General features: G+C 45.0%; 1 protein-coding gene and 1 non-coding gene across 7 annotated transcripts in view; both read right to left on the bottom strand.

The window, feature by feature from the left end:
* The window catches only part of FGF13 (fibroblast growth factor 13), a 737,755-nt gene that overhangs the window by 658,418 nt on the left and 64,516 nt on the right, over positions 1 to 14,821 (bottom strand). The window lies entirely within an intron of this gene.
* On the bottom strand, positions 9,844 to 9,950 carry LOC132535987 (U6 spliceosomal RNA). The gene has a single exon (XR_009547688.1). It is a non-coding gene; the product is annotated as a U6 spliceosomal RNA (small nuclear RNA).

Below are 14,821 nucleotides of genomic sequence, written 5' to 3'. Positions count from 1 at the left end.
AAGGATAAGAATTAAAAAAAAACAAAGTTCCTTCCAATGAGTATGAGTATACGGGAGAATGTAGCAAGGCCAGATCATTCAGATCCCTCCCTAGGTCCCACTGGCCTTTCATAGAACTTCATCTGTGTACACAACATTGAATCTTCTCTCGTCCCTGTGAGTTGCCTTCCTCCCTTTTGGAAGGCGCAGACCCCTGTCTCCTCTTTTGCTCAGGGGGACACATAATAAACCTCATTTTGCCAGAACATCTTTGTATCATTCCTGTCAGTGCAAGGCCTCCATGCTTACATAATTAAATTAGCTCTTTCTCCTGTTCAGCTGACATTCATTTACTCCTCTTTCCAGAAGGAAGGAGCTGGAAGGATAAAGAACTGTCCCTCCTTCATTAGAACGACGACAGAGGAGACAACAAGGATGTGAGAAACATCACTTACACCAAACTGCCAGTGGAGACTTCTAGACATCAATATTTCTAGCACCCCCCAAAAAAAAATCCCATCAAACATGCCATGACTTGAACCCATACTCCACACTGCCATGCCAGGCAGGGAATTTTGCACTGCTGCAGTTTAAAACTCTTCATGAAAACCTGAGGAGGAGGGCCCACAGAATGATTACCAGTGATAAGAGTTTCAAAAAGAGTCAGTGAACAATGCCTAGAAAAACATGATACCCAGTGTTCCCTGTGATCTCAATCTGCATAATTTGGGTTATCAGACCCATAATCATCATTTGGGTGTGCTGTATGTAATCACAGTCAATTTTGTTCTTACATTCCTTGTCACAAACCGATTCCAGTTATCTCCCCACGTTATCCGTTAATTGCTGGTCGAGAATAAGAGGTTAAACTGCACATCAGTGTGGAGGAGTCTTTTTGTATAACTCTTTTCTTAAAATAGTTGACTCTCTCTCTCTCTTTGCCCTTCTCTCTTCCACTACCGGACCTGGAGAAGGGCTCTTGGGCATAGTGGGAAGCGGCCATTTTGCTAGTTCCACGTGGACCGAACCACTGTGCCCGCACCCAATTCTGGGGCGCCCACGTGAATAAAGATTTGCGTTCCCGTTCTGCCACAAATTCCTGGTCTCTTCTCTCTCCCCCAGGACACAACTAGACATTGTCTTGCATTATTAAAAACTCTGCTTTGAAATATCTTTTTTTTAAATTGTGGGGGATAATGTTTACAGTAAATACAATTATGCATACATGTGTAAAATCACCCCCCAGGTTCTCCACAATAATGCATTAGGACTTGAAAAAAAAGTTGACTCAGCAAAAGAAGGAAGACAGGAAGAGGGAGGGTGGGATGGGAAAGAAGGAAGGAGAATAGAGAGAAAGGAAAGAAGGATGAAAGGGAAGAAGAAAAGAAGAGGAAATCGATCAACTAAATTACCTGATTCCTCCTTTTTTTACATTTTATTTTTATTTATTATTGCATAGAGACAGAGAGAAATGGAGAAGGGAGAGGGAGATGGAAAAGGAGAGAGACAGAGAGACACCTGCAGACCTGATTCACCACCTGTGAACATTTCCCCCTGCAGGTGGGGACCAGGGGCTTGAACCTGGGTCCTTGCACACTGCAATCTGAGCACTTAACCAGGTACACCACCACTTGGCCCCAGATTCCTCCTTTTTAAAGAATAAGTTTCTAAGGACCTTAGAGATGGTGCAATAGATAAAGCTATGAACGCTCAAGCATGAGGTTCAGAGTTGAATCTCTAGCACTGCATGTACCAGGGTGAAGTTCTGGTTCTCATTCTCCTCTTCCCCCTTTCTCTCATAAAGAAATCTAAGGAAAAATTTTAAAATGCACTTCTAGAGTTGGGGAGTTAGCAGAATAGTTATGCAGAAAGACTTCCCTGCCTGAGGCTCCAAAGTTCCAGGTTCAAACACCCCCCCACACACACACACACACATACACACACCACTAGAAGCCAAAGCTGAGCAGTAGTCTGGTGAACAAATACAGAAGTGAATCAATAAGTGAATAACTAAATACATGTATAAGTTACAAGCTTGCAAGATCAAGAACTGAGGGGTGCAAGTGATCCCATAACACAGGTGGCTGGTAACAATAGTTGATTTGAGAGGCCAGTTTGCTCTGTGCTTCACATCCCATGATGCCAAGAGGCGGCCCAGCAGTTTATTAGGGGTAGAAACAGATCCTAACAAGTCTGAGGGCTGTGAGGTAGAAAATTCTGACATGGGAGGCTCTTGCTGGATTTCCCCCCTCCCTCTCTCTCTCTCCCCCTCCCTCCCTCTCTCCCTCAACCCCCTCTCTCTCTCTCCCTCCCTCCCTCACCCCCCTTTCCCCCCCCTCCAAATATTCACACTGCTTCAGTCCTTGGGAGCTAGACTGGAAGGATTCCACAGCCTTGTCCACTAGGGCAAAAAAGAAAAGCACAGAATGTCCCACAGATCACAGTGAATACGTCTGAGTATGTCTCACAATGGACTAGTGAGACAAAACAAGCCTACAAGGCGTCATCTTATTTTTAGTACTTTTTTTTTTACCCTACCAATATATGTCTTCAAACAGGTCACACATTTCCTTGAGCTGATGGCCATTTCCCTGCTCAGGAAATCCAGCCTTTCATTCCTGTATGACAAGAAGTATTTCTTCCCAGACAAACCAGTTACAGACTTTATTTCTGCTCAGAAAGTTCTGTATCAGGCAGTTGTAAGATCCCATTATCTAAGGGGTTGGTGGGAGCTTGGGGGCAGGGAACCAAATATACAGAAGAACTGGGGAGAACTAGGTTCTGGTCTTAGACCACCTACTTCGTTGCAATGTGATCACAGGCAAATGGCCTTAACTGTTTCCTAACCTGGAAGATGGATGGACCTGTTAAATGGGAAGATCCATACAGGGTGGCTGTGAGGCATAAAACAAAGTACTTTGCAAATGACTGTTTGAATACAAGTATCTCCCTTGAATACAGAAATGACTTGAACAGCCCTGATTTCTTTTTCTTTTTTCTTTTTTGCCTCCAGGGTTATTGCTGGGACTTGGTGCACTGGAGACCTTCCCCCCCCCCCCCGCTTGTTTTATCGTTGTTGTGGTTATGATTATTGTTGTCACTGATATCACTGTTGTTAGATAGGACAGAGAGAAATGGAGAGAGGAGAGGAAGACAGAGAGGGGGAGAGAAAGATAGACACCTGCAGACCTGCTTCACCGCCTGTGAAGTGACTCCCCTGCAGGTGGGGAGCTGGGGCTTTGTGCCACCTGTGCTTAACCCGCTGAGCCACCGCCCACCCCCCAACCCAGATTTTTTTTCTATGTGCACAATATCACTAGCACTGAGTGTAACTCAAAGGAAACACTTTAAGTAGCTGTATCAGTGGTTCTGCCCACAGTAGCAAGAGCAGAGAACCAGTTCTCTGGATCTCTGTGTTCCCGGTTTCCAGGGCCTGGCATAAAGTGATTGATCAAATAAATTTCACCAGATGAATGAATGCACAGTCCTATCAGGCTGGCCTAGTCACCAGTACCCCAGGATGCATCTGGCTTCCCTTCCTGCCAGTCCTCTGCCTATTCCTTCTTTCTTCTTTTTCATGGAACTGTCCCTGAGGCATTTCCTTCCTTAGTGTGCTCCCTCTCATATATCCCCCACACAAAAAACAAACACTTAGCTTTCTCACTGATTACCTTCCACAGTGCTCCCTGTTTCACAGGCAAACTTCTGAGAAAGCCCAGCCAAAACAGCTGGGCATGGACTGGCAGACATGGCCCTAGGGGAGGGGATGGCCAGAGACTGGTGAATTGGGTTAAAGTTAACTCCAGCAGAGAATACTTTAGAGCTTGTCTGGAAACAGAAGGTTAGCCTCAGGGACTCTTAACTCCCACCCTTCCCGATGACTTTGACCTTTGATATAATGGGCAGTAGTTGAGGTCCAAGGTCACCCAGTGATGGGTGGGTCCTCTTACAGCAAACAGCCAGAGTTCTCTCCTCCCCAAAGGCTGGTTCAAGGTCTTTCTGTAACAGATGTTCACTCAACCACAGACAGTTAAGGAAGGTCAGCCTGAGCCCTTTTCCTCGCTAAGAGCTAGTTGTTCTAGCACAGATTCATTCACTCCAAAACTCAGGTTATTTGTACCCAATAGAGGGCAGAACTAGCCAGGAGTAAGTTTCCTCCCCCCCCCCCCCCATCTTATCCCAAAAAAACTGGACCAGAGACGCATTTTCCTTTAGGCTTATGGCTTCCCAACCAGGAAGGGAGACCATCTCAGCAACCCTGGTCTGGTGGGCCTTTCCTGCAAGCTACACAGCACTGAAGAGCAAGATAGAAAGGGTGGGCTTCTTCCTGACAGGAATCCATAATGAAGAGGAAACAAGAACCACTCCCCTTCCAGTGAGGCTGACTCACTACAAAACCACAGTATTCTCACCCTTGCCTTTTAGATCCCCAAAAAGGGCCAATCTGCCTAGCGGGTACTGCTTCCTCATTTCAGGTGTCAAGTGATCCAAAATAGCTCTGGTTGAACCTCTCCCTAGCAGGAAGATGTTCTTTCTTCCAGGAAAGCAGAAAGCTTCAGGCTTGCATTCTCTCTCATAAGTGAAACTCCGCTACGCTTGCATCTGTAAATCAGGCAATGGTTTGCAACACCAAAGGCAGGTACATGCATGGGCACAAAGGAATTCAGTATGTGCAAATTTTATCTGGGTGTTGTATATACTCATTTTCATCAGAGGGTGCAATAAAAAAATAGCTGTACACTTGTAAGATATAAATGACTGGGAGTTGGCCGGTGGTGCAGCGGGTTAAGTGCATATGGTGCAAAGCATAAGGAACAGCAGAAGGATCCAGGTTTCAGCCTCCGCCTCCCCATCTGCAGGGGAGTCGCTTCACATGCAGTGAAGCAGGTCTGCAGGTGTCTTTCTCTCCCCTTCTCTGTCTTCCCGTCCTCTCTCCACTTCTCTGTGTCCTATCCAACAATAAAGACATCAATAACCACAACAGTGATAAACAACATGGGCAACAAAAGGGGAAAGAAAGAAAGAAAGAAAGAAGAAGATATAAATGACTGCAGATTGCACTGGAAATTCTTAGAGTAGACAAAAAGAAGGGTTTTGCTCCTGAGTAGTAAGAAAACAGCCAGGCTTGCTAGCCTTCTGGCTAATACAGTTTTTATTCTTGGCCTCTTCTTCTGCCCACAGGCAACATGCAAAAGTTGGCAATCCTCTTCCCCACAGAAAGGTGCACGGCTGTCTCTCCAGGGTTTTGCTCAATTGTCACCTCAGTGAGTTCACATCCAACAAGCAAACACAAAACTGTGATTCTTCACCATCAACACTGCTTTCTGGGGTTATTTCTTCCTTTATATATATGCAGGAATATTATATGGCCCATATACATACACATACGTAGACATAAATGTAGGCCCAGAAGGACAGGGATCTCAAGACTTTATTTGTAAAAGAAAAAGATGGGGGAGTTGGGCGGTGGCACAGCGGATTAAATGCAGGTGGTGCAAGCACAAGGACCAGCTGCATAAGAATCCCGGTTTTAGCCCCAGGCTCCCCACCTGCAGGGGAGTCAGGGAGTCGCTGCACAGGCGGTGAAACAGGTCTGCAGGTGTCTAACTTTCTCTCCCCCTCTATTTCATCTCCTCCTCTCTCCATTTCTCTGTCCTATCCGACAACAACGACATCAATAACGACAACAATAACAACTACAACAATAAAATAAGGGCAACAAAAGGGAATAAATAAATAAATATTAAATATATATGTAATTTTTTTAAAAAAAGAAAGAGAAATGTGTGGCGTGGCGCACTGGGTTAAGCGCATATAGTACTAAGCACAAGGATCCCATCTGAGCCCTGGCTCCCCACCTGCACGGGGGTTGCTTCACAAGTGGTGAAGCAGGTCTGCAGGTGTCTAACTTTCTCTCCCCCTATCTTCCCTTCCCCTCTCAATTTCTCTCTGTCCTACCCCCCCAAAAAAATGGCCGCCAGGAGCAGTGGATTTGTGAAGCAGGTACAGAGCCCCAGTGATAACCCTGGAGGAAAAAAAAAAGATTTACTATAAGAGAGAAAGCAAGGAGGGAAAGAGAGGGAGCTCTGGCACATGACGGTGTTGAGGATTGAGCCTGAGGCCTCTGAGACCCCATGGGCAAACTTAGTGCTGCTCTGACGGGCTGTACAATATGCTCAGTTCTAGGATTCTTTGCCTTACTCACAGCTAGAACATCTATGTCTAGAACTGAGTCTGGCACTGAGCACATTTTCAAGAGCTATTTGCGGAACAAATACTATATTTGTGATCGTGAGGTCTGTGATTAAGAAAAAAGATATTTGGCTTACATCCCTGCTTCTGGAACAGCACGCCTCAGAACCCTTAGAATCTCATAAGTGGGAGCCAGGTGTTGGCGCACCTGGTTGAAATGCACATCACAATGCACAAGGACACCTACGGGGGGGGGAAGCTTCACGAATGGTAAAATAGTACTTCAGGTCTCTCTCCCCTATGCCTCCTTCTCTCTCTTTTATTTATTATTTTTTGATTGAACAGAGACAGAGAAATTGATTGAACAGAGAGAAAGGAAAGGAATAGCTAACTGGTATCCAAGAATTGCCTCATCTTGGTGTGAATTCCTCCCTCTTTCACACTCTGGAAATTGGGTTCATGAACCCAAGTGATTTGTGAAAACCCTTCTGCCTTCAAAGTTAAAAGATTAAGAAGAGTTCACTGAGCAGAGCAAGAGCCTTGCAATGTTCACATCTCAGGAGTGTGTCCTGCCACCACAGGAGGAGAGGCTGTAGCACTGGAGGAAGCTCTGGTATTGTAGTATCTCTCTGTGTGTCTCTGTCTCTTTCTCTCCACATGAATTTTAAAGTCACCCAGAAGCAGTGCATGCCTAAGACCCTACGTCAGAAAAATAAGAACTCCATCGTATTCTATGCAAAATCTGTCTTATTTCAGAATGAACAGCCTTCTTTTCATTTCTGCTTCTCTCCATCTCATTCATTTCATTTTTGCTGGTGTATTTCAGACCACCTTCAAAGACAACAGATATATATATTCTCTCTCTCTCTCTGTATTTGATTTATTTACTTAGGACAGAGACAGAAATTGAGAGAGAGGAGGGAATATGGAGGGAGAGAGACTTGAAACTGTTTCACCACTTGTGCACTCTGCCCCCTCCCCCCCACTCGAGACACACACACACACACACACACACACACACACACACACACACACACACGGGGACCAGGGGCTTAAACTCTGGTCCGTGTACATGAAAAATGTATGCACTCAATCAAGTGTACTATCACCCGGCCCCAGCATATTCCTTTTTAAAATTTTTTGTTTAATAGAGGGAAACAGACAGCAAGGAGGAACACTTAGCTTGCAGTATCGCTCCACCACTAGTGAAGTTTGTTCCCTACAAGTGGGACCCTGGGGCTTGAACTCAGGTCCTCACACATGGTAAAGGGTGTGCTCTACTAGGTGCATCAAACCCCAGCTCCTCTTCTTCTTCTAGCGTTTGCCCTTCTTCCATAGCCAGTCAACAGCATCAGGTTGAGCCTGATGTAAAGTTTCGAGACCTCCTTTGAATCTGGAGAGGTGGCAGTCGTTGACTATGTGGGTCATAGTCTGTCTGTAGCCGCAGGGGCAGTTCGGGTCATCTCTGGCTCCCCAGCGATGGAACATAGTGGCGCACAGGCCATGGCCTGTTCCATAACGATTGAGGAGGGCCCAATTTTAGACAGTTTCTTAGGACAACTCTCACTATTCCAGCCTCAGCTGTCAACTATTTAGTTCTAGTTCATGCACAGAGGAAAGCAGCCCGGGGCAGCACCTGTAATAGCTTTGTTTTGCAGGAGAGCAAAACTCATTATATCAGACACAACAATGCAGACCGCAAAAAAAATGCCACATGGGCAAACAGAAGCTCTCCATGGGGAATTTGGACACTGACAACACTGTGACTCACCCACCAGTTCTAGCAATGATTTGAATCCAAAAATCCACAAGACAGTTGTAAAGGGTCTGTATTGATTCATGTAGGCAAACTCATGAAATGCTAAACTTTTACCACTTCAAAGTATTTCTTTCTACCCACTATGTAAGACTGGGTTTCCTGTCTTTTGTCCACAAGACACCAATCCTCTGATGCCATGATTCCAAAGCACTGTCACTCAGCACCTTGACCACTGCCTCTTAAATGAGATTGGGTTTTGTTGTTGCTGTTATTTATTCATTCATTTATTTGTTTTTATCACTGCTCAGCTCTAGTTTATGGTGGTGCAGGGGACTGAACCTGGGGCCTTTGGTGTCCCCACAACCACTATACTATCTCCCCACTCTGAGATCGAGTTTTTACCAGTTGTAGCTTCGGCTTTTTAACTCAGTGTCAATTTGCGGTTGCTTTTGATTTTTTTTTTTAAACTAAAGACTTCACACACTTGTGCTATACCACCTAGTGGCCTCTCCAGCCCATTATGTTGCTTATTTTGACATATTTATTATGAGAAAGGAGACAGGCAGAGGCACAGACACCAAAGGACCAGCATCTATAGAAGTCCCTTTAGTGCTGTCCATGGTGCTCCTTTATGGTGTGCGTAGGGATGATGGAATCCAGTCTCTCAGCCACAGTCAAGTATAAGCTCTACCCACTGATTTCCTTCCCCCGACCCCAACTCTTATGTTTGGTGCCTCTGAAATGAAATATGACAAAGCTGCACAAACTGAGCAAAGGGGATCCCATGCTCAGCCCAAGCACCTTCAGAGGGGAGGTAGACAACACTGGAGACTCCTAGCACAGCTTCTCTGCAAACACTTGCCCAGTACTTTCTACTCTCTACCTTAGCCCATGCCCAGTCTGTAAGAAATACAGTCCGGATAGCACAGCTATATACAAGATACTGGGTACTATACAGCAAACCCTAACAAAAGGACTTTTCAAAGTTAACCCAATTACCAAATAATGTGATGATAACATTAACTATCAATTGTCTTTTTGAACCCTAAGACAGCAGGAACTTCATATCTCCACTATAGAGCCTCTATTTCCCCAGTCCTGGAACCCTTGGATAGGGCCCACTTTCCCGTATGCCTCTCCCAATCCATATCAAATAATATTGCATCTGCCGATCACAACCTAACCAACGATTGCCACCTCAACATGCTTCACTTCAGACTGTGTCCAGAGACTTCACGTGTGGAATGACAACCCTTCAGCTTCATTACACGGGTGAGACCTTTCCTTTCATAGTATACTCTAATTCCATCTCAGGTAGTTCACTTTCTAACAAAGTCCCAAAACCTAGATATACACCAGTTTCTGTGAGAGAGAGCATATCTTCACACGTATCTGTAAACTACTGCAAAATATAAACCTGAAAGCAGAAGTACACTAGAGTTTGCAGTGAGTACCCCCCTAACACTTCCTCTCCACTATTCCAAGCTTTGGGTCCATGATTGCTCAACAATTTGTTTGGCTTCGTATGTTAACTCTCTTTTCAGTTACCAGGTTCCAGATGTCATCAGGATGTCGGCCAGGCTTCCCTGGACTGAAGAACCCACCAATGTGTCCTGGAGCTCTGCTTCCCCAGAGACCCACCCTACTAGGGAAAGAGAGAGGCATACTGGGAGTATGGACCGACCAGTCAACGCCCATGTTCAGTGGGGAAGCAATTACAGAAGCCAGACCTTCTACCTTCTGCAATACACAATGACCCTGGGTCCATGATCCCAGAGGGCTAGAGAATGGGAAAGCTATCAGGGGAGGGGGTGGGATATGGAGATTGGGTGGTGGGAATTGTGTGGAATTGTACCTCTCCTACCCTATGGTTTTGTTAATTTATCCTTTCTTTTTTTTTTTTTTTTTTTTTTTTAAATATGGAACGCTTCACGAATTTGCGTGTCATCCTTGCGCAGGGGCCATGCTAATCTTCTCTGTATCGTTCCAATTTTAGTATATGTGCTGCCGAAGCGAGCACAATTTATCCTTTCTTAAATAAAAAATAAAAATAAAATAAAATAGTAGACAACAAAAAACAAACCACACTGATTTTTAACAGAGTATGAATAGGTCAAAAAATATTCCTTCTGGATATATGGCATTAATATCAAAACTACATGGAAATTATATACAATACATTTGTATATGACTTGAAGGTTTTCTTACTGTATTTAATTTTTCTCACAAATGAGAGTCTTATTTCTGAAATCTGGTAGGCACCGTTAAATGCCCTGATAGCATTGTTAAATTCTGAGAGATTCCAGGCAATGCCAGTAAGAATTCCCTGAATCCAATAATTCACTGTTTATTTTGTTTGTTTGACAAGTGCCTGAAACCTGCTTGTTGTTGCTAAAGAATAAAATGAACTAGTAAACCACAAGGATTTAAGTCAGCCTATAGTCTTAACTCTAAATAAAGCACATGTATATATGTACTTTAATAAAAAAAGAAAGAAAGAAAGAAATACAGTCCGGGAGGTGGCTTAGTGGATAAAGCATTAGACTCTCAAGCATGAGGTCCTAAGTTCTATCCTCAGCAGTACATGTACCAGAGTGATGTCTGGTTCTCTCTCTCCTCCTACATTTCAAATAAATAAATAAATATTTTTTTAAAATAAAAGAAAAATGTTAAATGCTTTAGAGCTATTCTCTTGTTGGGAAGGAGCAGCGGCACACCCAGTAAAGCTCACAGCTCACAGTGTATTACGCGCAAGGACACAGGTTCAAACCTCTGGCTCCCACCTGCAGTGGAGGGAAGCTTCACAAGTGGAGAAGCAGTGCTACAGGTCTTTCTCCCTCTAGCCAAAGTAAATAAAGATTTCTTTTGGTGGGGGGGTAGAAACACAGAGAAATTGAGAGGAGAGGGGGAGATAGGGAAAGAGATAAAGAGACACCTATAACCCTGCTTCATCACTTAAATTTGTTCCCCTGCAGGTGGAGAACAAGGGCTTGAACCTAGGTCCTGGCAAACTATAGTATGTGTGCATAACCAGGTGTGCCACTGCTTGGCCCCACATAAATAAAATTTTTTTATTAGCGGTTTAAGGGGTTGTAGTACAGTTGTTGACACATGGAAAGAATTTCTCATTCACCTTGCAGGTGTCTGCAAAACAGTTTCACCCCCCCCCAAATTAGGTCCTTTTCCATCATCGTGCACAAGTGCCCACCCTCTTCCTCCTTCCTCAGAGTTCTTTGCTTTAGTGCAATACACCAAACCCAGTCCCAGTTTCACTTTGTGTTTCTCCTTTCTGTTCTTGTTCTTATGTTCTGCCTGTGGATGAAATAAAATATATATTTTTAAAAAGCTATTCTCTGAGGGCCAGGCAGTGGCACACATAGTAAAAAGTTATCCTCTTGTTAATAACAACAGACCTAGCAAACCTAGCAAAATGTAGACATATAAATCAGTAGTTAATTAATATGAGAGGGGGAAAATCAATTGTATGTCTCAAAGTTTCTCAAAACACAAACTGAATCTTTTTAATATATAGGCTGTGTATTTGATATGCGGACTCTCTCAAAAGCCTAGACCAAGTAGATTAGAAGCATCCAATAGCACAGCTATATACAAGATACTGGATACTGTACAGCAAACCATAACAAAAGGACTTTTCAAAGTTAACCCAATTAACAAATAATGTGATGATAACATTAACTCTCGATTGTCTTTTTGAACCCTAAGACAGCAGGAACCTCACATCTCCACTACAGAGCCCCTACTTCCCCCAGTCCTAGAACCCTTGGATAGGACCCACTTTCCCGTATGCATCTCCCAATCCAAACCAAATAATATTGCATCCGCCGATCACAACCTAACTAACCAACGCAAGAATTGCCACCTCAACATGCTTCACCTCAGACTGTGTCCAGAGACTTCACGTGTGGAATGACAACGCTTCGGCTTCATTACTCAGGTGAGACCTTTCCTTTTATAGTACACTCTAATTTCATCTCAGGTAGTTCACTTTCTAACAAAGTCCCATAACCTAGATATACACCAGTTTCTGTGAGAGAGAGCTTATGTGCACACGTATCCATAAACTACTGCAAAATATATACCTGAAAGCAGAAGTACACTAGATTTTGCAGTGAGTACCTCCCTAACACTTCCTCTCCACTATTCCAAGCTTTGGATCCATGATTGCTCAACAATTTGTTTGGCTTCGTATGTTAACTCTCTTTTCAATCAACAGGTTCCAGATGCCACCAGGATGCTGGCCAGGCTTCCCTGGATTGAAGACCCCACCAATGTGTCCTGGAGCTCCGCTTCCCCAGAGACCCACCTTACTAGGGAAAGAGAGAGGCAGACTGGGAGTATGGACCGACCAGTCAACGCCCATGTTCAGCGGGGAAGCAATTACAGAAGCCAGACCTTCTACCTTCTGCAACCCTCAACGACCCTGGGTCCATGCTCCCAGAGGGCTAGAGAATGGGAAAGCTATCATGGGAGGGGGTGGGTTATGGAGATTGGGTGGTGGGAATTGTGTGGAGTTGTACCCCTCCTACCTTATGTTTTTGTTCATTAATCCTTTCTTAAATAAAAAATTTAAAAAAAATAACAACAGACCTACAATTGAGATCTGAATCTACCATTGGTATCTAAGTTTTACCAGCATGATTACTGATAAAGTACTGCCCTGACTTTCCCTTTGTATTAAGTGAAGATGCACTAAGACAACAGCAAACAGACACAAGAGCATACTGCCCAGTCACAGTGTATAGATGCTAGGGATGGAACTGGATTCCAGAAACAGCAGGTCATCACTCTTATTTATTTATTTATTTTAATATTTATTTTCCCTTTTGTTGCCCTTGTTGTTTTATTGTTTTAGTTATTATTGTTGTTATCGATGTCATTGTAGTTGGCTAGGACAGAGAGAAATGGAGAGAGGAGGGGAAGACAGAGAGGGGGATAGAAAGATAGACACCTGCAGACCTGCTTCACCACTTGTGAAGCGACTCCCCTGCAGGTGGGGAGCTGGGGGCTCGAACTAGGATCCTTACCCCAGTCCTTGTGCTTTGCGCCCCATGTGCTTTAACCCGCTGTGCTACCTCCTGACTACCAGGTAATCACTCTTGACTCCCCTCATCACCCCTGATTAAATGAGATATCCAAATACTGCTCGAGTTATCACAGGGATTGAGATGACCCCAGAATCATGCTCTCAAAGCTGTAGAAACATCTATCATCACTCCAGGTCCAGACTTTATCACTGCTTCCCAGGACAACCAGAGCATCTGAAAATCTACAATCGAGTGGATGGAGAGGTGATTCAGTGGTAGAATTCCTGACTGAAATATATAAGGGTTGCATGTTGTATGCTTTACATTGGGTTCTAGTTCTCCCCCGCCAAGAGAATTGGATCAGTCCAGTTAGTTTCGCGGGCCTGCTTGGCCCCGCCCCAAGGAACCCCGCCAGAGTTCCAGAGTTCAAGAGTTGGAGAGTTGCAGAGTTCGAGAGTGAGAGAGTGCTTGCGCCGCCGCAAAGAGACAGCAGAGTTCTGTTTGGTGATTAGTTTGTCTTAGTTTATGAATCGTTGTTCCTGAATAAAGAAATACAGCTTCCCTGCCCAGCCGTTGTCTCTGCGTCTCTGTTACCCGCCCGTGAAGCTAGCCCGGCCAGCTGGAGCCACCGAATTTTAACAACAAATGGCGCCCATGTGGACCTGACCTGCGTATCTCTCAGATAAGTAAAGACAATTTGGCTACCTATGCACTATGGCCTTCTCTTCTGCTTGTGAAGAGATCTCCAAAGGCCTCTGCTCTTTCTTCACGAGACTGTTTTGCTGTTTCTGGAACATTTATCTCTGGACCACTCTGCGGTTTCCACTCGCTCGGGCGAACTCAGAACAGCCAGCAGGAATAGCCAGTGGGTGGGAGGCGAGGCGTGGAGCTGCTGTTTCCACCTGGTTAAACAGCCAGCCAGCTGGCTACGCCCAGACAACCCCGTGCACCGCGCCCGCAGCCCCACAGCCCCGCAGCCCGCAGGAGGCTGACGCCAGCACGCAGGAGCCCGATGCCACCACGCAGGAGCCCGATGCCACCACGCAGGAGCCCGATGCCACCACACAGGAGCCCGATTCCACCACGCAGGAGCCCAATGCCAGCACGCAGGCCAGCCCACAGGAGCCGGCTCTCCACTGCGTGGCGCAGGGCACTGGACGCGTGATCCCTCCATGCTGCTCGGCCACTGTGAGCAGGGCAGCAGACATGGCAGGTCCATGGGGCAGGGCCGCGGTGGCCTATCATGGCCGCCACCCCTGGGCACCTAGGTCCATGCCTTCTACAAAGCTGGCGTGCCTGCCCTCTTGCTATGAATTCTGGAACGATCCCGGACCTCCCGGACCCCCGGGCTCCCTGCCAAAACTGGGCACACGAGATCTCCAGCTGCCGGTCCGGTCTGAAGGCAGACAAGCTGGAGTACGCAGAGATTTGTGCAGAGATCGCAACCTGCAATTCCTAGAAGTGAAGCTGCCCAAGAGACCACCACTGGACAACGCACCCCCCCAACAACTAAGACAGTACAGATTTAAATTCGTGTTTGAAATGACATGTCTTCGTAACAAAGGTTTCTCTCCTTGTGTATTAATGTCCATGTTTATGTGTATGTTTAAAGTTTGGTAAACAGTAACTTTAAGGTTAAATTCTTACTAGACAAAGTTAAATGAAAAAGGTTTTCAACGTAATTCTCATAAAGATAAAATTAACTTACATTTAAAGTCTGAGGTAAAACTTAGTTAACAATCAATATATTTTAACTAAGTTGGTCTAAACAAAAGGTTAAATAGACTTGTTGATATGTAAAACTCTCCATTACCTTCTCTATTAGAAATGGTAGATGGCACAATGG

This window comes from Erinaceus europaeus, chromosome X (genome assembly GCF_950295315.1).
Source record: "Erinaceus europaeus chromosome X, mEriEur2.1, whole genome shotgun sequence".
Taxonomy (NCBI): Eukaryota; Metazoa; Chordata; class Mammalia; order Eulipotyphla; family Erinaceidae; genus Erinaceus; species Erinaceus europaeus.
This window is presented reverse-complemented; position numbering and strand designations above follow the sequence as displayed.